We start from the raw sequence: 27,306 nt of genomic DNA on the forward strand, positions 1-27,306 counted from the left end.
GAGCTCTCTGATACACTTTTTGGGCCACCAACATTTTCTGGACTTTAGGGGGTGTAGGATGTCTGTAAACCCCTTTTTTGGGCCTCCAAAGTTTTCAACCTTTTTGCAGGCCTAAAATGCATTTTAAGAGTTTTTTTGCCTGCTAACATATTCTGAACGTTCAGGGGTATAGGATTCATTTTTCATGCCCAATATATTTTTGGGATTTTCAGTGGTCTAGGATGCGGGTTAATGCCCCTTTCAGGCTGCAAATGTTTTTGGGACATTCAGAGCTCTCTGACACAGTTTTTGGGCCACCAACATTTTCTGGACTTTAGGGGGTCTAGGATGTCTGTAAACCCCTTTTTGGGCCTCCAAAGTTTTCAACCTTTTTGCAGGCCTAAAATGCATTTTAAGGCCTTTTTTGGGCTGCTAACAGATACTGAACTTTCAGGGGTGTAGGATGCATTTTTCGTGCCCAATATATTTTTTGGAATTTCAGTGGTCTAGGGTGCGGGTTAATGCTCCTTTCAAGCTGCAAATGTTTTTGGGTCATTCCGAGCTCTCTGACAGTTTTTGGGCCACCAACATTTTCTGGACTTTAGGGGGTCTAGGATGTCTGTAAACCCCTTTTTTGGGCCTGCAAAGTTTTAAACCTTTTTGCAGGCCTAAGATGCATTTAAGGCCTTTTTTGGGCTGCTAACATATACTGAACTTTCAGGGGTGTAGGATGCATTTTTCGTGCCCAATATATTTTTGGGAATTTCAGTGTTCTAGGGTGCGGGTACATGCCCCTTTCAAGCTGCAAATGTTTTTGGGTCATTCAGAGCTCTCTGACAGTTTTTGGGCCACCAACATTTTCTGGACTTTAGGGGGTCTAGGATGTCTGTGAACCCCTTTTTTGAGCCTCCAAAGTTTTCAACCTTTTTGCAGCCTCAGATGCATTTTAAGGCCTTTTTTGCCTGCTAACATATTCTGAACGTTCACGGGTGTAGGATGCATTTTCCGTGCCCAAAATATGTTTGGGAAATTCAGTCGTCTAGGGTGCGGGTTAATGCCCCTTTCAGGCTGCAAATGTTTTTGGGACATTCAGAGCTCTCTGACACAGTTTTTGGGCCACCAACATTTTCTGGACTTTACGGGGTGTAGGATGTCTGTAAACCCCTTTTTTGGGCCTCGAAAGTTTTCAACCTTTTTGCAGGCCTAAGATGCATTTTAAGGCCTTTTTTGGGCTGCTAACATATCCTGAACTTTCTAGGGTGTAGGATGCATTTTTCGTGCCCAATATATTTTTTGGAATTTCAGTGGTCTAAGGTGCGGGTTAATGCTCCTTTCAAGCTGCAAATGTTTTTGGGTCATTCCGAGCTCTCTGACAGTTTTTGGGCCGCCAACATTTTCTGGACTTTAGGGGGTCTAGGATGTCTGTAAACCCCTTTTTTGGGCCTCCAAAGTTTTCAACCTTTTTGCAGGCCTAAGATGCATTTTAAGGCCTTTTTTGCCTGCTAACATATTCTGAACATTCACGGGTGTAGGATGCATTTTCCGTGCCCAAAATATTTTTGGGAAATTCAGTCGTCTAGGATGCGGGTTAATGCCCCTTTCAGGCTTCAAATGTTTTTGGGACATTCAGAGCTCTCTGATACACTTTTTGGGCCACCAACATTTTCTGGACTTTAGGGGATGTAGGATGTCTGTAAACCCCTTTTATGGGCCTCCAAAGTTTTCAACCTTTTTGCAGGCCTAAGATGCATTTTAAGAGTTTTTTTGCCTGCTAACATATTCTGAACGTTCAGGGGTATAGGATTCATTTTTCGTGCCCAATATATTTTTGGGATTTTCAGTGGTCTAGGATGCGGGTTAATGCCTCTTTCAGGCTGCAAATGTTTTTGGGACATTCAGAGCTCTCTGACACAGTTTTTGGGCCACCAACATTTTCTGGACTTCAGGGGGTCTAGGATGTCTGTAAACCCCTTTTTTGGGCCTGCAAAGTTTTAAACCTTTTTGCAGGCCTAAGATGCATTTTAAGGCCTTTTTTGGGCTGCTAACATATACTGAACTTTCAGGGGTGTAGGATGCATTTTTCGTGCTCAATATATTTTTGGGATTTTCAGTGGTCTAGGATGCGGGTTAATGCCCCTTTCAGGCTGCAAATGTTTTTGGGACATTCAGAGCTCTCTAACACAGTTTTTGGGCCACAAACATTTTCTGGACTTTATGGGGTCTAGGATGTCTGTAAACCCCATTTTTGGGCATCCAAAGTTTTCAACCTTTTTGCAGGCCTAAGATGCATTTTAAGGCCTTTTTGGGCTGCTAACATATACTGAACGTTTAGTGGTATAGGATTCATTTTTTCGTTCCCAATATATTTTTGGGATTTTCAGTTGTCTAGGATGCGGGTTAATGCCCCTTTCAGGCTGCAAATGTTTTTGGGACATTCAGAGCTCTCTGACACATTTTTTGGGCCACCAATATTTTCTGGACTTTAGGGGCTCTAGGATGCCTGTAAACCCCTTTTTTGGGCATCCAAAGTTTTCAACCTTTTTGCAGGCCTAAGATGCATTTTAAGGCCTTTTTGGGCTGCTAACATATACTGAACTTTCAAGGTGTAGGATGCATTTTCCGTGCCCAAAACATTTTTGGGAAATTCAGTGGTCTAGGATGCGGGTTAATGCCCCTTTCAGGCTGCAAATGTTTTTGGGACATTCAGAGCTCTCTGACACAGTTTTTGGGCCACCAACATTTTCTGGACTTTAGGGGGTTTAGGATATCTGTAAACCCCTTTTTTGGGCCTCCAAAGTTTTCAACCTTTTTGCAGGCCTAAGATGCATTTTAAGGCCTTTTTTGCCTGCTAACATATTCTGAACGTCCACGGGTGTAGGATGCATTTTCCGTGCCCAAAATATTTTTTGGAAATTCAGTCGTCTAGGATGCAGGTTAATGCCCCTTTCAGGCTGCAAATGTTTTTGGGACATTCAGAGCTCTCTGACACAGTTTTTGGGCCACAAACATTTTCTGGACTTTAGGGGGTCTAGGATGTCTGTAAAGCCCTTTTTTGGGCCTCCATAGTTTTCAACCTTTTTGCAGGCCTTAGATGCATTTTAAGGGCTTTTTTGGCTTCTAACATATACTGAACGTTCAGGGGTATAGGATTCATTTTTTCGTTCCCAATATATTTTTGGGATTTTCAGTGGTCTAGGATGCAGGTTAATGCCCCTTTCAGGCTGCAAATGTTTTTGGGACATTCAGAGCTCTCTGACAGTTTTTGGGCCACCAACATTTTCTGGACTTTAGGGGGTCTAGGATGTCTGTAAACCCCTTTTTTGGGCCTCCAAAGTTTTCAACCTTTTTGCAGGCCTAAGATGCATTTTAAGGCCCCTTTTGCCTGCTAACATATTCTGAACGTTCATGGGTGTAGGATGCATTTTCTGTGCCCAAAATATTTTTGGGAAATTCAGTCATCTAGGATGCGGGTTAATGCACCTTTCAGGCTGCAAATGTTTTTGGGACATTCCGAGCGCTCTGACACAGTTTTTGGGCCACAAACATTTTCTGGACTTTAGGGGGTCTAGGATGTCTGTAAAGCCCTTTTTTGGGCCTCCAAAGTTTTCAACCTTTTTGCAGGCCTTAGATGCATTTTAAGGGCTTTTTTGGCTGCTAACATATACTGAACGTTTAGTGGTATAGGATTCATTTTTTCGTTCCCAATATATTTTTGGGATTTTCAGTGGTCTAGGGTGCGGGTTAATGCTCCTTTCAAGCTGCAAATGTTTTTGGACATTCAGAGCTCTCTGACAGTTTTTGCGCCACCAACATTTCTGGACTTTAGGGGGTCTAGGATATCTGTAAACCCCTTTTTTGGGCATCCAAAGTTTTCAACCTTTTTGCAGGCCTAAAATGCATTTTAAGGCCTTTTTTGCCTGCTAACATATTGTAACGTTCAGGGGTGTAGGATGCATTTTTCATGCCCAAAATATTTTTGAGAATTTCAGTGGTCTAGGATGAGGGTTAATGCTCCTTTCAAGCTGCAAATGTTTTTGGGACATTCAGAGCTCTCTGACAGTTTTTGCGCCACCAACATTTCTGGACTTTAGGGGGTCTAGGATATCTGTAAACCCCTTTTTTGGGCATCCAAAGTTTTCAACCTTTTTGCAGGCCTAAGATGCATTTTAAGGCCTTTTTGGGCTGCTAACATATACTGAACTTTCAGGGTGTAGGATGCATTTTCCGTGCCCAAAATATTTTTGGGAAATTCAGTGGTCTAGGGTGCGGGTTAATGCTCCTTTCAAGCTGCAAATGTTTTTGGGTCATTCCGAGCTCTCTGACAGTTTTTGGGCCACCAACATTTTCTGGACTTTAGGGGGTCTAGGATGTCTGTAAACCCCTTTTTTGAGCCTCCAAAGTTTTCAACCTTTTTGCAGGCCTAAGATGCATTTTAAGGCCTTTTTTGCCTGCTAACATATTCTAAACATTCACGGGTGTAGGATGCATTTTCCGTGCCCAAAATATTTTTGGGATTTTCAGTGTTCTAGGATGTGGGTTAATGCCCCTTTCAGGCTGCAAATGTTTTTGGGACATTCAGAGCTCTCTGACACAGTTTTTGGGCCACCAACATTTTCTGGACTTTAGGGGGTCTAGGATGTCTGTAAACCCCTTTTTTGGGCCTGCAAAGTTTTAAACCTTTTTGCAGGCCTAAGGTGCATTTAAGGCCTTTTTTGGGCTGCTAACATATACTGAACTTTCAGGGGTGTAGGATGCATTTTTCGTGCCCAATATATTTTTGGGAATTTCAGTGTTCTAGGGTGCGGGTACATGCCCCTTTCAAGCTGCAAATGTTTTTGGGTCATTCAGAGCTCTTTTGGGCCACCAACATTTTCTGGACTTTAGGGGGTCTAGGATGTCTGTGAACCCCTTTTTTGAGCCTCCAAAGTTTTCAACCTTTTTGCAGGCCTCAGATGCATTTTAAGGCCTTTTTTGCCTGCTAACATATTCTGAACGTTCACGGGTGTAGGAAACATTTTCCGTGCCGAAAATATTTTTGGGAAATTCAGTCGTCTAGGATGCGGGTTAATGCCCCTTTCAGGCTGCAAATGTTTTTGGGACATTCAGAGCTCTCTGACAGTTTTTGGGCCACCAACATTTTCTGGACTTTAGGGGGTCTAGGATGTCTGTAAACCCCTTTTTTGGGCCTCCAAAGTTTTCAACCTTTTTGCAGGCCTAAGATGCATTTTAAGGCCTTTATTGCCTGCTAACATATTCTGAACATTCACGGGTGTAGGATGCATTTTCCGTGCCCAAAATATTTTTGGGAAATTCAGTCGTCTAGGATGCGGGTTAATGCCCCTTTCAGACTTCAAATGTTTTTGGGACATTCAGAGCTCTCTGATACACTTTTTGGGCCACCAACATTTTCTGGACTTTAGGGGGTGTAGGATGTCTGTAAACCCCTTTTTTGGGCCTCTACAGTTTTCAACCTTTTTGCAGGCCTAAGATGCATTTTAAGGCCTTTTTTGCCTGCTAACATATTCTGAACATTCACGGGTGTAGGATGCATTTTCCGTGCCCAAAATATTTTTGGGAAATTCAGTCGTCTAGGATGGGGGTTAATGCCCCTTTCAGGCTTCAAATGTTTTCGGGATATTCAGAGCTCTCTGATACACTTTTTGGGCCACCAACATTTTCTGGACTTTAGGGGGTGTAGGATGTCTGTAAACCCCTTTTTTGGGCCTCCAAAGTTTTCAACCTTTTTGCAGGCCTAAGATGCATTTTAAGAGTTTTTTTGCCTGCTAACATATTGTGAACGTTCAGGGGTATAGGATTCATTTTTCGTGCCCAATATATTTTTGGGATTTTCAGTGGTCGTCTAGGATGCGGGTTAATGCCCCTTTCAGGCTGCAAATGTTTTTGGGACATTCAGAGCTCTCTGACACAGTTTTTGGGCCACCAACATTTTCTGTACTTTAGGGGGTCTAGGATGTCTGTAAACCCCTTTTTTGGGCCTCCAAAGTTTTCAACCTTTTTGCAGGCCTAAAATGCATTTTAAGGCCTTTTTTGGGCTGCTAACAGATACTGAACTTTCAGGGGTGTAGGATGCATTTTTCGTGCCCAATATATTTTTTGGAATTTCAGTGGTCTAGGGTGCGGGTTAATGCTCCTTTCAAGCTGCAAATGTTTTTGGGTCATTCAGAGCTCTCTAACAGTTTTTGGGCCACCAACATTTTCTGGACTTTAGGGGGTCTAGGATGTCTGTAAACCCCTTTTTTGAGCCTCCAAAGTTTTCAACCTTTTTGCAGGCCTAAGATGCATTTTAAGGCCTTTTTTGTGCTGCTAACATATCCTGAACGTTCTAGGGTGTAGGATGCATTTTTCGTGCCCAATATATTTTTTGGAAATTCAGTCGTCTAGGATGCGGGTTAATGCCCCTTTCAGGCTTCAAATGTTTTTGGGACATTCAGAGCTCTCTGATACACTTTTTGGGCCACCAACATTTTCTGGACTTTAGGGGGTGTAGGATGTCTGTAAACCCCTTTTTTGGGCCTACAAAGTTTTCAACCTTTTTGCAGGCCTAAGATGCATTTTAAGTTTTTTTGCCTGCTAACATATTCTGAACTTTCAGGGGTATAAGATTCATTTTTCGTGCCCAATATTTTTTTGGGATTTTCAGTGGTCTAGGATGCGGGTTAATGCCCCTTTCAGGCTGCAAATGTTTTTGGGACATTCAGAGCTCTCTGACACAGTTTTTGGGCCACCAACATTTTCTGGACTTTAGGGGGTGTAGGATGTCGGTAAACCCCTTTTTTGGGCCGCCAAAGTTTTCAAACTTTTTTGCAGGCCTAAGATGCATTTTAAGAGCTTTTTTGCCTGCTAACATATTCTGAACGTTCAGGGGTATAGGATTCATTTTTCGTGCCCAATATATTTTTGGGAATTTCAGTGTTCTAGGGTGCGGGTACATGCCCCTTTCAAGCTGCAAATGTTTTTGGTTCATTCAGAGCTCTCTGACAGTTTTTGGGCCACCAACATTTTCTGGACTTTAGGGGGTCTAGGATGTCTGTGAACCCCTTTTTTGAGCCTCCAAAGTTTTCAACCTTTTTGCAGGCCTCAGATGCATTTTAAGGCCTTTTTTGCCTGCTAACATATTCTGAACGTTCACGGGTGTAGGATGCGAACGTTCACATGTGTAGGATGCATTTTTCGTGCCCAAAATATTTTTGAGAACTTCAGTGGTCTAGGATGCGGGTTAATGCCCCTTTGAAGCTGCAAATGTTTTTGGGTCATTCAGAGCTCTCTGACAGTTTTTGGGCCACCAACATTTTCTGGACTTTAGGGGGTCTAGGATGTCTGTAAAGCCCTTTTTTGGGCCTCCAAAGTTTCCTTTTTGCAGGCCTTAGATGCATTTTCAGGGCTTTTTTGGCTGCTAACATATACTGAACGATCAAGGGTATAGGATTCATTTTTTCGTCCCCAATATATTTTTGGGATTTTCAGTGGTCTAGGATGCGGGTTAATGCCCCTTTCAGGCTGCAAATGTTTTTGGGACATTCAGAGCTCTCTGACACAGTTTTTGGGCCACCAATATTTTCTGGACTTTAGGGGCTCTAGGATGCCTATAAACCCCTTTTTTGGGCATCCAAAGTTTTCAACCTTTTTGCAGGCCTAAGATGCATTTTAAGGCCTTTTTGGGCTGCTAACATATACTGAACTTTCAGGGTGTAGGATGCATTTTCCGTGCCCAAAATATTTTTGGGAATTTCAGTGGTCTAGGATGCGGGTTAATGCCCCTTTCAGGCTGCAAATGTTTTTGGGACATTCAGAGCTCTCTGACACCGTTTTTGGGCCACAAACATTTTCTGGACTTTAGGGGCTCTAGGATGTCTGTAAACCCCTTTTTTGGGCCTCCAAAGATTTCAACCTTTTTGCAGGCCTTAGATGCATTTTCAGGGCTTTTTTGGCTGCTAACATATACTGAACGTTCAAGGGTATAGGATTCATTTTTTTGTTCCCAAAATATTTTTGGGAAATTCAGTGGTCTAGGATGCGGGTTAATGCCCCTTTCAGGCTACAAATGTTTTTGGGACATTCAGAGCTCTCTGACACAGTTTTTGGGCCACCAATATTTTCTGGACTTTAGGGGCTCTAGGATGCCTGTAAACCCCTTTTTTGTGCCTCCAAAGTTTTCAACCTTTTTGCAGGCCTAAGATGCATTTTAAGGCCTTTTTTGCCTGCTAACATATTCTGAACGTTCAGGGGTATAGGATTCATTTTTCGTGCCCAATATATTTTTGGGATTTTCAGTGGTCTAGGATGCGGGTTAATGCCCCTTTCAGGCTGCAAATGTTTTTGGGACATTCAGAGCTCTCTGACACAGTTTTTGGGCCACAAACATTTTCTGGACTTTAGGGGGTCTAGAATGTCTGTAAAGCCCTTTTTTGGGCCTCCAAAGTTTTCAACCTTTTTGCAGGCCTTAGATGCATTTTAAGGGCTTTTTTGGCTGCTAACATATACTGAACGTTCAAGGGTATAGGATTCATTTTTTCGTCCGTAATATATTTTTGGTATTTTCAGTGGTCTAGGATGCGGGTTAATGCCCCTTTCAGGCTGCAAATGTTTTTGGGACATTCAGAGCTCTCTGACACAGTTTTTGGGCCACCAATATTTTCTGGACTTTAGGGGCTCTAGGATGCCTATAAACCCCTTTTTTGGGCATCCAATGTTTTCAACCTTTTTGCAGGCCTAAGATGCATTTTAAGGCCTTTTTGGGCTGCTAACATATACTGAACTTTCAGGGTGTAGGATGCATTTTCCGTGCCCAAAATATTTTTGGGAAATTCAGTGGTCTAGGATGCGGGTTAATGCCCCTTTCAGGCTGCAAATGTTTTTGGGACATTCAGAGCTCACTGACACAGTTTTTGGGCCACAAACACTTTCTGGACTTTAGGGGGTCTAGGATGTCTGTAAAGCCCTTTTTTGGGCCTCCAAAGTTTTCAACCTTTTTGCAGGCCTTAGATGCATTTTAAGGGCTTTTTTGGCTGATAACATATACTGAACGTTCAGGGGTATAGGATTCATTTTTTCGTTCCCAATATATTTTTGGGATTTTCAGTGGTCTAGGATGCAGGTTAATGCCCCTTTCAGGCTGCAAATGTTTTTGGGACATTCAGAGCTCTCTGACAGTTTTTGGGCCACCAACATTTTCTGGACTTTAGGGGGTCTAGGATGTCTGTAAAGCCCTTTTTTGGGCCTCCAAAGTTTTCAACCTTTTTGCAGGCCTTAGATGCATTTTCAGGGCTTTTTTGGCTGCTAACATATGCTGAACGTTCAAGGGTATAGGATTCATTTTTTCGTTCCCAAAATATTTTTGGGAAATTCAGTGGTCTAGGATGCGGGTTAATGCCCCTTTCAGGCTGCAAATGTTTTTGGGACATTCAGAGCTCTCTGGCACAGTTTTTGGCCCACCAACATTTTCTGGACTTTAGGGGCTCTAGGATGCCTGTAAACCCCTTTTTTGGGCATCCAAAGTTTTCAACCTTTTTGCAGGCCTAAGATGCATTTTAAGGCCTTTTTGGGCTGCTAATATATACTGAACTTTCAGGGTGTAGGATGCATTTTCCGTGCCCAAAATATTTTTGGGAAATTCAGTGGTCTAGGATGCTGGTTAATGCCCCTTTCAAGCTGCAAATGTTTTTGGGTCATTCAGAGCTCTCTGACAGTTTTTGGGCCACCACCATTTTCTGGACTTTAGGGGGTCTAGGATGTCTGTAAACCCCTTTTTTGGGCCTCCAAAGATTTCAACCTTTTTGCAGGCCTTAGATGCATTTTCAGGGCTTTTTTTTTGGGAAATTCAGTGGTCTAGGATGCGGGTTAATGCCCCTTTCAGGCTGCAAATGTTTTTGGGACATTCAGAGCTCTCTGGCACAGTTTTTGGCCCACCAACATTTTCTGGACTTTAGGGGGGCTAGGATGCCTGTAAACTGCTTTTTTGGGCCTTCAAAGTTTTCAACCTTTTTGCAGGCCTAAGATGCATTTTAAGGCCTTTTTTGCCTGCTAACATATTCTGAACGTTCACGGGTGTAGGATGCATTTTCCGTGCCCAAAATATTTTTTGGAAATTCAGTCGTCTAGGATGCGGGTTAATGCCCCTTTCAGGCTGCAAATGTTTTTGGGACATTCAGAGCTCTCTGACACAGTTTTTGGGCCACAAACATTTTCTGGACTTTAGGGGGTCTAGGATGTCTGTAAAGCCCTTTTTTGGGCCTCCAAAGTTTTCAACTTTTTTGCAGGCCTTAGAGGCATTTTAAGGGCTTTTTTGGCTGCTAACATATACTGAACGTTCAGGGGTATAGGATTCATTTTTTCGTTCCCAAAATATTTTTGGGAAATTCAGTGGTCTAGGATGCGGGTTAATGCCCCTTTCAGGCTGCAAATGTTTTTGGGACATTCAGAGCTCTCTGGCACAGTTTTTGGCCCACCAACATTTTCTGGACTTTAGGGGCTCTAGGATGCCTGTAAACCCCTTTTTTGGGCATCTAAAGTTTTCAACCTTTTTGCAGGCCTAAGATGCATTTTAAGGCCTTTTTGGGCTGCTAATATATACTGAACTTTCAGGGTGTAGGATGCATTTTCCGTGCCCAAAATATTTTTGGGAAATTCAGTGGTCTAGGATGCTGGTTAATGCCCCTTTCAAGCTGCAAATGTTTTTGGGTCATTCAGAGCTCTCTGACAGTTTTTGGGCCACCACCATTTTCTGGACTTTAGGGGGTCTAGGATGTCTGTAAACCCCTTTTTTGGGCCTCCAAAGATTTCAACCTTTTTGCAGGCCTTAGATGCATTTTCAGGGCTTTTTTTTTTGGGAAATTCAGTGGTCTAGGATGCGGGTTAATGCCCCTTTCAGGCTGCAAATGTTTTTGGGACATTCAGAGCTCTCTGGCACAGTTTTTGGCCCACCAACATTTTCTGGACTTTAGGGGCTCTAGGATGCCTGTAAACCCCTTTTTTGGGCATCCAAAGTTTTCAACCTTTTTGCAGGCCTAAGATGCATTTTAAGGCCTTTTTGGGCTGCTAACATATACTGAACTTTCAGGGTGTAGGATGCATTTTCCGTGCCCAAAATATTTTTGGGAAATTCAGTGGTCTAGGATGCTGGTTAATGCCCCTTTCAAGCTGCAAATGTTTTTGGGTCATTCAGAGCTCTCTGACAGTTTTTGGGCCACCAACATTTTCTGGACTTTAGGGGGTCTAGGATGTCTGTAAACCCCTTTTTTGGGCCTCCAAAGATTTCAACCTTTTTGCAGGCCTTAGATGCATTTTCAGGGCTTTTTTGGCTGCTAACATATACTGAACGTTCAAGGGTATAGGATTCATTTTTTTGTTCCCAAAATATTTTTGGGAAATTCAGTGGTCTAGGATGCGGGTTAATGCCCCTTTCAGGCTACAAATGTTTTTGGGACATTCAGAGCTCTCTGACACAGTTTTTGGGCCACCAATATTTTCTGGACTTTAGGGGCTCTAGGATGCCTGTAAACCCCTTTTTTGTGCCTCCAAAGTTTTCAACCTTTTTGCAGGCCTAAGATGCATTTTAAGGCCTTTTTTGCCTGCTAACATATTCTGAACGTTCAGGGGTATAGGATTCATTTTTCGTGCCCAATATATTTTTGGGATTTTCAGTGGTCTAGGATGCGGGTTAATGCCCCTTTCAGGCTGCAAATGTTTTTGGGACATTCAGAGCTCTCTGACACAGTTTTTGGGCCACAAACATTTTCTGGACTTTAGGGGGTCTAGAATGTCTGTAAAGCCCTTTTTTGGGCCTCCAAAGTTTTCAACCTTTTTGCAGGCCTTAGATGCATTTTAAGGGCTTTTTTGGCTGCTAACATATACTGAACGTTCAAGGGTATAGGATTCATTTTTTCGTCCGTAATATATTTTTGGTATTTTCAGTGGTCTAGGATGCGGGTTAATGCCCCTTTCAGGCTGCAAATGTTTTTGGGACATTCAGAGCTCTCTGACACAGTTTTTGGGCCACCAATATTTTCTGGACTTTAGGGGGTCTAGGATGCCTATAAACCCCTTTTTTGGGCATCCAAAGTTTTCAACCTTTTTGCAGGCCTAAGATGCATTTTAAGGCCTTTTTGGGCTGCTAACATATACTGAACTTTCAGGGTGTAGGATGCATTTTCCGTGCCCAAAATATTTTTGGGAAATTCAGTGGTCTAGGATGCGGGTTAATGCCCCTTTCAGGCTGCAAATGTTTTTGGGACATTCAGAGCTCACTGACACAGTTTTTGGGCCACAAACACTTTCTGGACTTTAGGGGGTCTAGGATGTCTGTAAAGCCCTTTTTTGGGCCTCCAAAGTTTTCAACCTTTTTGCAGGCCTTAGATGAATTTTAAGGGCTTTTTTGGCTGATAACATATACTGAACGTTCAGGGGTATAGGATTCATTTTTTCGTTCCCAATATATTTTTGGGATTTTCAGTGGTCTAGGATGCAGGTTAATGCCCCTTTCAGGCTGCAAATGTTTTTGGGACATTCAGAGCTCTCTGACAGTTTTTGGGCCACCAACATTTTCTGGACTTTAGGGGGTCTAGGATGTCTGTAAAGCCCTTTTTTGGGCCTCCAAAGTTTTCAACCTTTTTGCAGGCCTTAGATGCATTTTAAGGGCTTTTTTGGCTGCTAACATATACTGAATGTTCAGTGGTATAGGATTCATTTTTTCGTTCCCAATATATTTTTGGTATTTTCAGTGGTCTAGGATGCAGGTTAATGCCCCTTTCAGGCTGCAAATGTTTTTGGGACATTCAGAGCTCTCTGACACATTTTTTGGGCCACCAATATTTTCTGGACTTTAGGGGCTCTAGGATGCCTGTAAACCCCTTTTTTGGGCATCCAAAGTTTTCAACCTTTTTGCAGGCCTAAAATGCATTTTAAGGCCTTTTTTGCCTGCTAACATATTCTGAACGTTCACGGGTGTAGGATGCATTTTCCGTGCCCAAAATATTTTTTGGAAATTCAGTCGTCTAGGATGCGGGTTAATGCCCCTTTCAGGCTGCAAATGTTTTTGGGACATTCAGAGCTCTCTGACACAGTTTTTGGGCCACCAACATTTTCTGGACTTTAGGGGGTCTAGGATGTCTGTAAACCCCTTTTTTGGGCCTGCAAAGTTTTAAACCTTTTTGCAGGCCTAAGATGCATTTTAAGGCCTTTTTTGGGCTGCTAACATATACTGAACTTTCAGGGGTGTAGGATGCATTTTTCGTGCCCAATATATTTTTGGGATTTTCAGTGGTCTAGGATGCGGGTTAATGCCCCTTTCAGGCTGGAAATGTTTTTGGGACATTCAGAGCTCTCTGACACAGTTTTTGGGCCACAAACATTTTCTGGACTTTATGGGGTCTAGGATGTCTGTAAAGCCCTTTTTTGGGCCTCCAAAGTTTTCAACCTTTTTGCAGGCCTAAGATGCATTTTAGGGCTTTTTTGGCTGCTAACATATACTGAACGTTCAGGGGTATAGGATTCATTTTTTCGTTCCCAATATATTTTTGGGATTTTCAGTGGTCTATGATGCGGGTTAATGCCCCTTTCAGGCTGGAAATGTTTTTGGGACATTCAGAGCTCTCTGACACAGTTTTTGGGCCACCAACATTTTCTGGACTTTAGGGGGTCTAGGATATCTGTAAACCCCTTTTTTGGGCCTCCAAAGTTTTCAACCTTTTTGCAGGCCTAAGATGCATTTTAAGGCCTTTTTTGCCTGCTAACATATTCTGAACGTTCACGGGTGTAGGATGCATTTTCCGTGCCCAAAATATTTTTTGGAAATTCAGTCGTCTAGGATGCGGGTTAATGCCCCTTTCAGGCTGCAAATGTTTTTGGGACATTCAGAGCACTCTGACACAGTTTTTGGGCCACCAACATTTTCTGGACTTTAGGGGGTCTAGGATGTCTGTAAACCCCTTTTTTGGGCCTGCAAAGTTTTAAACCTTTTTGCAGGCCTAAGATGCATTTTAAGGCCTTTTTTGGGCTGCTAACATATACTGAACTTTCAGGGGTGTAGGATGCATTTTTCGTGCCCAATATATTTTTGGGATTTTCAGTGGTCTAGGATGCGGGTTAATGCCCCTTTCAGGCTGGAAATGTTTTTGGGACATTCAGAGCTCTCTGACACAGTTTTTGGGCCACAAACATTTTCTGGACTTTATGGGGTCTAGGATGTCTGTAAAGCCCTTTTTTGGGCCTCCAAAGTTTTCAACCTTTTTGCAGGCCTAAGATGCATTTTAGGGCTTTTTTGGCTGCTAACATATACTGAACGTTCAGGGGTATAGGATTCATTTTTTCGTTCCCAATATATTTTTGGGATTTTCAGTGGTCTATGATGCGGGTTAATGCCCCTTTCAGGCTGGAAATGTTTTTGGGACATTCAGAGCTCTCTGACACAGTTTTTGGGCCACCAACATTTTCTGGACTTTAGGGGGTCTAGGATGCCTGTAAAACCCTTTTTTGGGCCTTCAAAGTTTTCAACCTTTTTGCAGGCCTAAAATGCATTTTAAGGCCTTTTTTGCCTGCTAACATATTCTGAACGTTCACGGGTGTAGGATGCATTTTCCGTGCCCAAAATATTTTTGGGAAATTCAGTCGTCTAGGATGCAGGTTAATGCCCCTTTCAGGCTGCAAATGTTTTTGGGACATTCAGAGCTCTCTGACACAGTTTTTGGGCCACAAACATTTTCTGGACTTTCGGCGGTCTAGGATGCCTGTAAACCCCTTTTTTGGGCATCTAAAGTTTTCAACCTTTTTGCAGGCCTAAGATGCATTTTAAGGCCTTTTTGGGCTGCTAATATATACTGAACTTTCAGGGTGTAGGATGCATTTTCCGTGCCCAAAATATTTTTGGGAAATTCAGTGGTCTAGGATGCTGGTTAATGCCCCTTTCAAGCTGCAAATGTTTTTGGGTCATTCAGAGCTCTCTGACAGTTTTTGGGCCACCACCATTTTCTGGACTTTAGGGGGTCTAGGATGTCTGTAAACCCCTTTTTTGGGCCTCCAAAGATTTCAACCTTTTTGCAGGCCTTAGATGCATTTTCAGGGCTTTTTTTTTTTGGGAAATTCAGTGGTCTAGGATGCGGGTTAATGCCCCTTTCAGGCTGCAAATGTTTTTGGGACATTCAGAGCTCTCTGGCACAGTTTTTGGCCCACCAACATTTTCTGGACTTTAGGGGCTCTAGGATGCCTGTAAACCCCTTTTTTGGGCATCCAAAGTTTTCAACCTTTTTGCAGGCCTAAGATGCATTTTAAGGCCTTTTTGGGCTGCTAACATATACTGAACTTTCAGGGTGTAGGATGCATTTTCCGTGCCCAAAATATTTTTGGGAAATTCAGTGGTCTAGGATGCTGGTTAATGCCCCTTTCAAGCTGCAAATGTTTTTGGGTCATTCAGAGCTCTCTGACAGTTTTTGGGCCACCAACATTTTCTGGACTTTAGGGGGTCTAGGATGTCTGTAAACCCCTTTTTTGGGCCTCCAAAGATTTCAACCTTTTTGCAGGCCTTAGATGCATTTTCAGGGCTTTTTTGGCTGCTAACATATACTGAACGTTCAAGGGTATAGGATTCATTTTTTTGTTCCCAAAATATTTTTGGGAAATTCAGTGGTCTAGGATGCGGGTTAATGCCCCTTTCAGGCTACAAATGTTTTTGGGACATTCAGAGCTCTCTGACACAGTTTTTGGGCCACCAATATTTTCTGGACTTTAGGGGCTCTAGGATGCCTGTAAACCCCTTTTTTGTGCCTCCAAAGTTTTCAACCTTTTTGCAGGCCTAAGATGCATTTTAAGGCCTTTTTTGCCTGCTAACATATTCTGAACGTTCAGGGGTATAGGATTCATTTTTTCGTCCGTAATATATTTTTGGGATTTTCAGTGGTCTAGGATGCGGGTTAATGCCCCTTTCAGGCTGCAAATGTTTTTGGGACATTCAGAGCTCTCTGACACAGTTTTTGGGCCACCAATATTTTCTGGACTTTAGGGGCTCTAGGATGCCTATAAACCCCTTTTTTGGGCATCCAAAGTTTTCAACCTTTTTGCAGGCCTAAGATGCATTTTAAGGCCTTTTTGGGCTGCTAACATATACTGAACTTTCAGGGTGTAGGATGCATTTTCCGTGCCCAAAATATTTTTGGGAAATTCAGTGGTCTAGGATGCGGGTTAATGCCCCTTTCAGGCTGCAAATGTTTTTGGGACATTCAGAGCTCACTGACACAGTTTTTGGGCCACAAACACTTTCTGGACTTTAGGGGGTCTAGGATGTCTGTAAAGCCCTTTTTTGGGCCTCCAAAGTTTTCAACCTTTTTGCAGGCCTTAGATGAATTTTAAGGGCTTTTTTGGCTGATAACATATACTGAACGTTCAGGGGTATAGGATTCATTTTTTCGTTCCCAATATATTTTTGGGATTTTCAGTGGTCTAGGATGCAGGTTAATGCCCCTTTCAGGCTGCAAATGTTTTTGGGACATTCAGAGCTCTCTGACAGTTTTTGGGCCACCAACATTTTCTGGACTTTAGGGGGTCTAGGATGTCTGTAAAGCCCTTTTTTGGGCCTCCAAAGTTTTCAACCTTTTTGCAGGCCTTAGATGCATTTTAAGGGCTTTTTTGGCTGCTAACATATACTGAATGTTCAGTGGTATAGGATTCATTTTTTCGTTCCCAATATATTTTTGGTATTTTCAGTGGTCTAGGATGCAGGTTAATGCCCCTTTCAGGCTGCAAATGTTTTTGGGACATTCAGAGCTCTCTGACACATTTTTTGGGCCACCAATATTTTCTGGACTTTAGGGGCTCTAGGATGCCTGTAAACCCCTTTTTTGGGCATCCAAAGTTTTCAACCTTTTTGCAGGCCTAAAATGCATTTTAAGGCCTTTTTTGCCTGCTAACATATTCTGAACGTTCACGGGTGTAGGATGCATTTTCCGTGCCCAAAATATTTTTTGGAAATTCAGTCGTCTAGGATGCGGGTTAATGCCCCTTTCAGGCTGCAAATGTTTTTGGGACATTCAGAGCTCTCTGACACAGTTTTTGGGCCACCAACATTTTCTGGACTTTAGGGGGTCTAGGATGTCTGTAAACCCCTTTTTTGGGCCTGCAAAGTTTTAAACCTTTTTGCAGGCCTAAGATGCATTTTAAGGCCTTTTTTGGGCTGCTAACATATACTGAACTTTCAGGGGTGTAGGATGCATTTTTCGTGCCCAATATATTTTTGGGATTTTCAGTGGTCTAGGATGCGGGTTAATGCCCCTTTCAGGCTGGAAATGTTTTTGGGACATTCAGAGCTCTCTGACACAGTTTTTGGGCCACAAACATTTTCTGGACTTTATGGGGTCTAGGATGTCTGTAAAGCCCTTTTTTGGGCCTCCAAAGTTTTCAACCTTTTTGCAGGCCTAAGATGCATTTTAGGGCTTTTTTGGCTGCTAACATATACTGAACGTTCAGGGGTATAGGATTCATTTTTTCGTTCCCAATATATTTTTGGGATTTTCAGTGGTCTATGATGCGGGTTAATGCCCCTTTCAGGCTGGAAATGTTTTTGGGACATTCAGAGCTCTCTGACACAGTTTTTGGGCCACCAACATTTTCTGGACTTTAGGGGGTCTAGGATATCTGTAAACCCCTTTTTTGGGCCTCCAAAGTTTTCAACCTTTTTGCAGGCCTAAGATGCATTTTAAGGCCTTTTTTGCCTGCTAACATATTCTGAACGTTCACGGGTGTAGGATGCATTTTCCGTGCCCAAAATATTTTTTGGAAATTCAGTCGTCTAGGATGCGGGTTAATGCCCCTTTCAGGCTGCAAATGTTTTTGGGACATTCAGAGCACTCTGACACAGTTTTTGGGCCACCAACATTTTCTGGACTTTAGGGGGTCTAGGATGTCTGTAAACCCCTTTTTTGGGCCTGCAAAGTTTTAAACCTTTTTGCAGGCCTAAGATGCATTTTAAGGCCTTTTTTGGGCTGCTAACATATACTGAACTTTCAGGGGTGTAGGATGCATTTTTCGTGCCCAATATATTTTTGGGATTTTCAGTGGTCTAGGATGCGGGTTAATGCCCCTTTCAGGCTGGAAATGTTTTTGGGACATTCAGAGCTCTCTGACACAGTTTTTGGGCCACAAACATTTTCTGGACTTTATGGGGTCTAGGATGTCTGTAAAGCCCTTTTTTGGGCCTCCAAAGTTTTCAACCTTTTTGCAGGCCTAAGATGCATTTTAGGGCTTTTTTGGCTGCTAACATATACTGAACGTTTAGGGGTATAGGATTCATTTTTTCGTTCCCAATATATTTTTGGGATTTTCAGTGGTCTAGGATGCGGGTTAATGCCCCTTTCAGGCTGCAAATGTTTTTGGGACATTCAGAGCTCTCTGACACATTTTTTGGGCCACCAATATTTTCTGGACTTTAGGGGCTCTAGGATGCCTGTAAACCCCTTTTTTGGGCATCCAAAGTTTTCAACCTTTTTGCAGGCCTAAGATGCATTTTAAGGCCTTTTTGGGCTGCTAACATATACTGAACTTTCAAGGTGTAGGATGCATTTTCCGTGCCCAAAATATTTTTGGGAAATTCAGTGGTCTAGGGTGCGGGTTAATGCTCCTTTCAAGCTGCAAATGTTTTTGGGTCATTCCAAGCTCTCTGACAGTTTTTGGGCCACCAACATTTTCTGGATTTTAGGGGGTCTAGGATGTCTATAAACCCCTTTTTTGGGCCTCCACAGTTTTCAATCTTTTTTGCAGGCCTAAGATGCATTTTAAGAGCTTTTTTGCCTGCTAACATATTCTGAACGTTCACGGGTGTAGGATGCATTTTCCGTGCCCAAAATATTTTTGGGAAATTCAGTCGTCTAGGATGCGGGTTAATGCCCCTTTCAGGCTTCAAATGTTTTTGGGACATTCAGAGCTCTCTGATACACTTTTTGGGCCACCAACATTTTCTGGACTTTAGGGGGTGTAGGATGTCTGTAAACCCCTTTTTTGGGCCTCCAAAGTTTTCAACCTTTTTGCAGGCCTAAGATGCATTTTAAGAGTTTTTTTGCCTGCTAACATATTCTGAACGTTCAGGGGTATAGGATTCATTTTTCATGCCCAATATATTTTTGGGATTTTCAGTGGTCTAGGATGCGGGTTAATGCCCCTTTCAGGCTTCAAATGTTTTTGGGACATTCAGAGCTCTCTGATACACTTTTTGGGCCACCAACATTTTCTGGACTTTAGGGGGTGTAGGATGTCTGTAAACCCCTTTTTTGGGCCTCCAAAGTTTTCAACCTTTTTGCAGGCCTAAGATGCATTTTAAGAGTTTTTTTGCCTGCTAACATATTCTGAACGTTCAGGGGTATAGGATTCATTTTTCATGCCCAATATATTTTTGGGATTTTCAGTGGTCTAGGATGCGGGTTAATGCCCCTTTCAGGCTGCAAATGTTTTTGGGACATTCAGAGCTCTCTGACACAGTTTTTGGGCCACCAACATTTTCTGGACTTTAGGGGGTCTAGGATGTCTGTAAACCCCTTTTTTGGGCCTGCAAAGTTTTAAACCTTTTTGCAGGCCTAAGATGCATTTTAAGGCCTTTTTTGGGCTGCTAACATATACTGAACTTTCAGGGGTATAGGATTCATTTTTCGTGCCCAATATATTTTTGGGATTTTCAGTGGTCTAGGGTGCGGGTTAATGCCCCTTTCAGGCTGCAAATGTTTTTGGGACATTCAGAGCTCTCTGACACAGTCTTTGGGCCACCAACATTTTCTGTACTTTAGGGGGTCTAGGATGTCTGTAAACCCCTTTTTGGGCCTCCAAAGTTTTCAACCTTTTTGCAGGCCTAAAATGCATTTTAGGCCTTTTTTGGGCTGCTAACAGATACTGAACTTTCAGGGGTGCAGGATGCATTTTTCGTGCCCAATATATTTTTTGGAACTTCAGTGGTCTAGGGTGCGGGTTAATGCTCCTTTCAAGCTGCAAATGTTTTTGGGTCATTCCGAGCTCTCTGACAGTTTTTGGGCCACCAACATTTTCTGGACTTTAGGGGGTCTAGGATGTCTGTAAACCCCTTTTTTGAGCCTCCAAAGTTTTTAACCTTTTTGCAGGCCTAAGATGCATTTTAAGGCCTTTTTATGCCTGCTAACATATTCTGAACATTCACGGGTGTAGGATGCATTTTCCGTGCCCAAAATATTTTTGGGAAATTCAGTCGTCTAGGATGCAGGTTAATGCCCCTTTCAGGCTTCAAATGTTTTTGGGACATTCAGAGCTCTCTGATACACTTTTTGGGCCACCAACATTTTCTGGACTTTAGGGGGTGTAGGATGTCTGTAAACCCCTTTTTTGGGCCTCCAAAGTTTTCAACCTTTTTTGCAGGCCTAAGATGCATTTTAAGAGCTTATTTGCCTGCTAACATATTCTGAACGTTCAGGGGTATAGGATTCATTTTTCGTGCCCAAAATATTTTTGGGATTTTCAGTGTTCTAGGATGCGGGTTAATGCCCCTTTCAGGCTGCAAATGTTTTTGGGACATTCAGAGCTCTCTGACACAGTTTTTGGGCCACCAACATTTTCTGGACTTTAGGGGGTTTAGGATATCTGTAAACCCCTTTTTTGGGCCTCCAAAGTTTTCAACCTTTTTGCAGGCCTAAGATGCATTTTAAGGCCTTTTTTGCCTGCTAACATATTCTGAACGTTCACGGGTGTAGGATGCATTTTCCGTGCCCAAAATATTTTTGGGAAATTCAGTGGTCTAGGATGCGGGTTAATGCCCCTTTCAGGCTGCAAATGTTTTTGGGACATTCAGAGCTCTCTGACACAGTTTTTGGGCCACCAACATTTTCTGGACTTTAGGGGGTTTAGGATATCTGTAAACCCTTTTTTTGGGCCTCCAAAGTTTTCAACCTTTTTGCAGGCCTAAGATGCATTTTAAGGCCTTTTTTGCCTGCTAACATATTCTGAACGTTCACGGGTGTAGGATGCATTTTCCGTGCCCAAAATATTTTTTGGAAATTCTGTCGTCTAGGATGCGGGTTAATGCCCCTTTCACGCTGCAAATGTTTTTGGGACAATCAGAGCTCTCTGACACAGTTTTTGGGCCACAAACATTTTCTGGACTTTAGGGGGTTCTAGGATGTCTGTAAAGCCCTTTTTTGGGCCTCCAAAGTTTTCAACCTTTTTGCCGGCCTTAGATGCATTTTAAGGCCTTTTTTCGGCTGCTAACATATACTGAACTTTCAGGGGTGTAGGATGCATTTTTTGTGCCCAATATATTTTTGGGAATTTCAGTGGTCTAGGGTGCGGGTTAATGCTCCTTTCAAGCTGCAAATGTTTTTGGGACATTCAGAGCTCTCTGACAGTTTTTGCGCCACCAACATTTTCTGGACTTTAGGGGGTCTAGGATATCTGTAAACCCCTTTTTTGGGCCTCCAAAGTTTTCAACCTTTTTGCAGGCCTAAGATGCATTTGAAGGCCTTTTTTGCCTGCTAACATATTCTGAACGTTCAGGGGTGTAGGATGCATTTTTCATGCCCAAAATATTTTTGAGAATTTCAGTGGTCTAGGATGAGGGTTAATGCCCCTTTCAGGCTTCAAATGTTTTTGGGACATTCAGAGCTCTCTGATACACTTTTTGGGCCACCAACATTTTCTGGACTTTAGGGGGTGTAGGATGTCTGTAAACCCCTTTTTTGGGCCTCCACAGTTTTCAACCTTTTTTGCAGGCCTAAGATGCATTTTAAGAGCTTTTTTGCCTGCTAACATATTCTGAACGTTCAGGGGTGTAGGATGCATTTTCCGTGCCCAAAATATTTTTGGGAAATTCAGTCGTCTAGGATACGGGTTAATGCCCCTTTTAGGCTTCAAATGTTTTTGGGACATTCAGAGCTCTCTGATACACTTTTTGGGCCACCAACATTTTCTGGACTTTGGGGGGTGTAGGATGTCTGTAAACCCCTTTTTTGGGCCTGCAAAGTTTTAAACCTTTTTGCAGGCCTAAGATGCATTTTAAGGCCTTTTTTGGGCTGCTAACATATACTGAACTTTCAGGGGTATAGGATTCATTTTTCGTGCCCAAAATATTTTTGGGATTTTCAGTGGTCTAGGATGCGGGTTAATGCCCCTTTCAGGCTGCAAATGTTTTTGGGACATTCAGAGCTCTCTGACACCGTTTTTGGGCCACCAACATTTTCTGGACTTTAGGGGGTCTAGGATGTCTGTAAACCCCTTTTTTGGGCCTGCAAAGTTTTAAACCTTTTTGCAGGCCTAAGATGCATTTTAAGGCCTTTTTTGCCTGCTAACATATTCTGAACATTCACGGGTGTAGGATGCATTTTCCGTGCCCAAAATATTTTTGGGAAATTCAGTCGTCTAGGATGCGGGTTAATGCCCCTTTCAGGCTTCAAATGTTTTTGGGACATTCAGAGCTCTCTGATACACTTTTTGGGCCACCAACATTTTCTGGACTTTAGGGGATGTAGGATGTCTGTAAACCCCTTTTTTGGGCCTCCAAAGTTTTCAACCTTTTTGCAGGCCTAAGATGCATTTTAAGAGTTTTTTTGCCTGCTAGCATATTCTGAACGTTCAGGGGTATAGGATTCATTTTTCATGCCCAATATATTTTTGGGATTTTCAGTGGTCTAGGATGCGGGTTAATGCCCCTTTCAGGCTGCAAATGTTTTTGGGACATTCAGAGCTCTCTGACACAGTTTTTGGGCCACCAACATTTTCTGGACTTTAGGGGGTCTAGGATGTCTGTAAACCCCTTTTTGGGCCTCCAAAGTTTTCAACCTTTTTGCAGGCCTAAAATGCATTTTAAGGCCTTTTTTGGGCTGCTAACAGATACTGAACTTTCAGGGGTGTAGGATGCATTTTTCGTGCCCAATATATTTTTTGGAATTTCAGTGGTCTAGGGTGCGGGTTAATGCTCCTTTCAAGCTGCAAATGTTTTTGGGTCATTCCGAGCTCTCTGACAGTTTTTGGGCCACCAACATTTTCTGGACTTTAGGGGGTCTAGGATGTCTGTAAATCCCTTTTTTGAGCCTCCAAAGTTTTCAACCTTTTTGCAGGCCTAAGATGCATTTTAAGGCCTTTTTTTGCCTGCTAACATATTCTGAACATTCACGGGTGTAGGATGCATTTTCCGTGCCGAAAATATTTTTGGGAAATTCAGTCGTCTAGGATGCAGGTTAATGCCCCTTTCAGGCTTCAAATGTTTTTGGGACATTCAGAGCTCTCTGATACACTTTTTGGGCCACCAACATTTTCTGGACTTTAGGGGGTGTAGGATGTCTGAAAACCCCTTTTTTGGGCCTCCAAAGTTTTTAACCTTTTTTGCAGGCCTAAGATGCATTTTAAGAGTTTTTTTGCCTGCTAACATATTCTGAACGTTCAGGGGTATAGGATTCATTTTTCGTGCCCAAAATATTTTTGGGATTTTCAGTGTTCTAGGATGCGGGTTAATGCCCCTTTCAGGCTGCAAATGTTTTTGGGATATTCAGAGCTCTCTGACACAGTTTTTGGGCCACCAACATTTTCTGGACTTTAGGGGGTCTAGGATGTCTGTAAACCCCTTTTTTGGGCCTGCAAAGTTTTAAACCTTTTTGCAGGCCTAAGATGCATTTAAGGCCTTTTTTGGGCTGCTAACATATACTGAACTTTCAGGGGTGTAGGATGCATTTTTCGTGCCCAATATATTTTTGGGAATTTCAGTGTTCTAGGGTGCGGGTACATAGCCCTTTCAAGCTGCAAATGTTTTTGGGTCATTCCGAGCTCTCTGACAGTTTTTGGGCCACCAACATTTTCTGGACTTTAGGGGGTCTAGGATGTCTGTAAACCCCTTTTTTGGGCCTCCAAAGTTTTCAACCTTTTTGCAGGCCTAAGATGCATTTTAAGGCCTTTTTTGCCTGCTAACATATTCTGAACATTCACGGGTGTAGGATGCATTTTCCGTGCCCAAAATATTTTTGGGAAATTCAGTCGTCTAGGATGCGGGTTAATGCCCCTTTCAGGCTTCAAATGTTTTTGGGACATTCAGAGCTCTCTGATACACTTTTTGGGCCACCAACATTTTCTGGACTTTACGGGGTGTAGGATGTCTGTAAACCCCTTTTTTGGGCCTCCAAAGTTTTCAACCTTTTTGCAGGCCTAAGATGCATTTTAAGGCCTTTTTTGGGCTGCTAACATATCCTGAACTTTCTAGGGTGTAGGATGCATTTTTCGTGCCCAATATATTTTTTGGAATTTCAGTGGTCTAAGGTGCGGGTTAATGCTCCTTTCAAGCTGCAAATGTTTTTGGGTCATTCAGTGCTCTCTGACACAGTTTTTGGGCCACCAACATTTTCTGGACTTTAGGGGTTCTAGGATGTCTGTAAACCCCTTTTTTGGGCCTGCAAAGTTTTAAACCTTTTTGCAGGCCTAAGATGCATTTTAAGGCCTTTTTTGGGCTGCTAACATATACTGAACTTTCAGGGGTGTAGGATGCATTTTTCGTGCCCAATATATTTTTGGGATTTTCAGTGGTCTAGGATGCGGGTTAATGCCCCTTTCAGGCTGGAAATGTTTTTGGGACATTCAGAGCTCTCTGATACACTTTTTGGGCCACCAACATTTTCTGGACTTTAGGGGATGTAGGATGTCTGTAAACCCCTTTTTTGGGCCTCCAAAGTGTTCAACCTTTTTGCAGGCCTAAGATGCATTTTAAGAGTTTTTTTGCCTGCTAACATATTCTGAACGTTCAGGGGTATAGGATTCATTTTTCGTGCCCAATATATTTTTGGGATTTTCAGTGGTCTAGGATGCGGGTTAATGCCCCTTTCAGGCTGCAAATGTTTTTGGGACATTCAGAGCTCTCTGACACAGTTTTTGGGCCACCAACATTTTCTGTACTTTAGGGGGTCTAGGATGTCTGTAAACCCCTTTTTTGGGCCTCCAAAGTTTTCAACCTTTTTGCAGGCCTAAAATGCATTTTAAGGCCTTTTTTGGGCTGCTAACAGATACTGAACTTTCAGGGGTGTAGGATGCATTTTTCGTGCCCAATACATTTTTGGGATTTTCAGTGGTCTAGGATGCGGGTTAATGCCCCTTTCAGGCTGCAAATGTTTTTGGGACATTCAGAGCTCTCTGACACAGTTTTTGGGCCACCAACATTTTCTGGACTTTAGGGGGTCTAGGATGTCTGTAAACCCCTTTTTTGGGCCTGCAAAGTTTTAAACCTTTTTGCAGGCCTAAGATGCATTTTAAGGCCTTTTTTGGGCTGCTTACATATACTGAACTTTCAGGGGTGTAGGATGCATTTTTCGTGCCCAATATATTTTTGGGATTTTCAGTGGTCTAGGATGCGGGTTAATGCCCCTATCAGGCTGGAAATGTTTTTGGGACATTCAGAGCTCTCTGACACAGTTTTTGGGCCACAAACATTTTCTGGACTTTATGGGGTCTAGGATGTCTGTAAAGCCCTTTTTTGGGCCTCCAAAGTTTTCAACCTTTTTGCAGGCCTAAGATGCATTTTAGGGCTTTTTTGGCTGCTAACATATACTGAACGTTCAGGGGTATAGGATTCATTTTTTCGTTCCCAATATATTTTTGGGATTTTCAGTGGTCTATGATGCGGGTTAATGCCCCTTTCAGGCTGGAAATGTTTTTGGGACATTCAGAGCTCTCTGACACAGTTTTTGGGCCACCAACATTTTCTGGACTTTAGGGGCTCTAGGATGCCTGTAAACCCCTTTTTTGGGCATCCAAAGTTTTCAACCTTTTTGCAGGCCTAAGATGCATTTTAAGGCCTTTTTAGGCTGCTAACATATACTGAACGTTTAGTGGTATAGGATTCATTTTTTCGTTCCCAATATATTTTTGGGATTTTCAGTGGTCTAGGATGCGGGTTAATGCCCCTTTCAGGCTGCAAATGTTTTTGGGACATTCAGAGCTCTCTGACACATTTTTTGGGCCACCAATATTTTCTGGACTTTAGGGGCTCTAGGATGCCTGTAAACCCCTTTTTTGGGCATCCAAAGTTTTCAACCTTTTTGCAGGCCTAAGATGCATTTTAAGGCCTTTTTGGGCTGCTAACATATACTGAACTTTCAAGGTGTAGGATGCATTTTCCGTGCCCAAAACATTTTTGGGAAATTCAGTGGTCTAGGATGCGGGTTAATGCCCCTTTCAGGCTGCAAATGTTTTTGGGACATTCAGAGCTCTCTGACACAGTTTTTGGGCCACAAACATTTTCTGGACTTTAGGGGGTTCTAGGATGTCTGTAAAGCCCTTTTTTGGGCCTCCAAAGTTGTCAACCTTTTTGCCGGCCTTAGATGCATTTTAAGGCCTTTTTTGGGCTGCTAACATATACTGAACTTTCAGGGGTGTAGGATGCATTTTTTGTGCCCAATATATTTTTGGGAATTTCAGTGGTCTAGGGTGCGGGTTAATGCCCCTTTTAGGCTTCAAATGTTTTTGGGACATTCAGAGCTCTCTGATACACTTTTTGGGCCACCAACATTTTCTGGATTTTAGGGGGTCTAGGATGTCTGTAAACCCCTTTTTTGAGCCTCCAAAGTTTTCAACCTTTTTGCAGGCCTAAGATGCATTTTAAGGCCTTTTTTGCCTGCTAACATATTCTGAACATTCACGGGTGTAGGATGCATTTTCCGTGCCCAAAATATTTTTGGGAAATTTAGTCGTCTAGGATGCACGTCAATGCCCCTTTCAGGCTTCAAATGTTTTTGGGACATTCAGAGCTCTCTGATACACTTTTTGGGCCACCAACATTTTCTGGACTTTAGGGGGTGTAGGATGTCTGTAAACCCCTTTTTTGGGCCTCCAAAGTTTTCAACCTTTTGTGCAGGCCTAAGATGCATTGTAAGAGCTTTTTTGCCTGCTAACATATTCTGAACGTTCAGGGGTATAGGATTCAGTTTTCGTGCCCAATATATTTTTGGGATTTTCAGTGTTCTAGGATGCGGGTTAATGCCCCTTTTAGGCTGCAAATGTTTTTGGGACATTCAGAGCTCTCTGACACAGATTTTGGGCCACCAACATTTTCTGGACTTTAGGGGGTCTAGGATGTCTGTAAACCCCTTTTTTGGGCCTGCAAAGTTTTAAACCTTTTTGCAGGCCTAAGATGCATTTAAGGCCTTTTTTGGGCTGCTAACATATACTGAACTTTCAGGGGTGTAGGATGCATTTTTCGTGCCCAATATATTTTTGGGAATTTCAGTGTTCTAGGGTGCGGGTACATGCCCCTTTCAAGCTGCAAATGTTTTTGGGTCATTCAGAGCTCTCTGACAGTTTTTGGGCCACCAACATTTTCTGGACTTTAGGGGGTCTAGGATGTCT

Source organism: Ambystoma mexicanum, chromosome 14, assembly GCF_040938575.1.
Source record: "Ambystoma mexicanum isolate Mex_15411 chromosome 14, UKY_AmexF1_1, whole genome shotgun sequence".
In the NCBI taxonomy this organism is placed as follows: Eukaryota; Metazoa; Chordata; class Amphibia; order Caudata; family Ambystomatidae; genus Ambystoma; species Ambystoma mexicanum.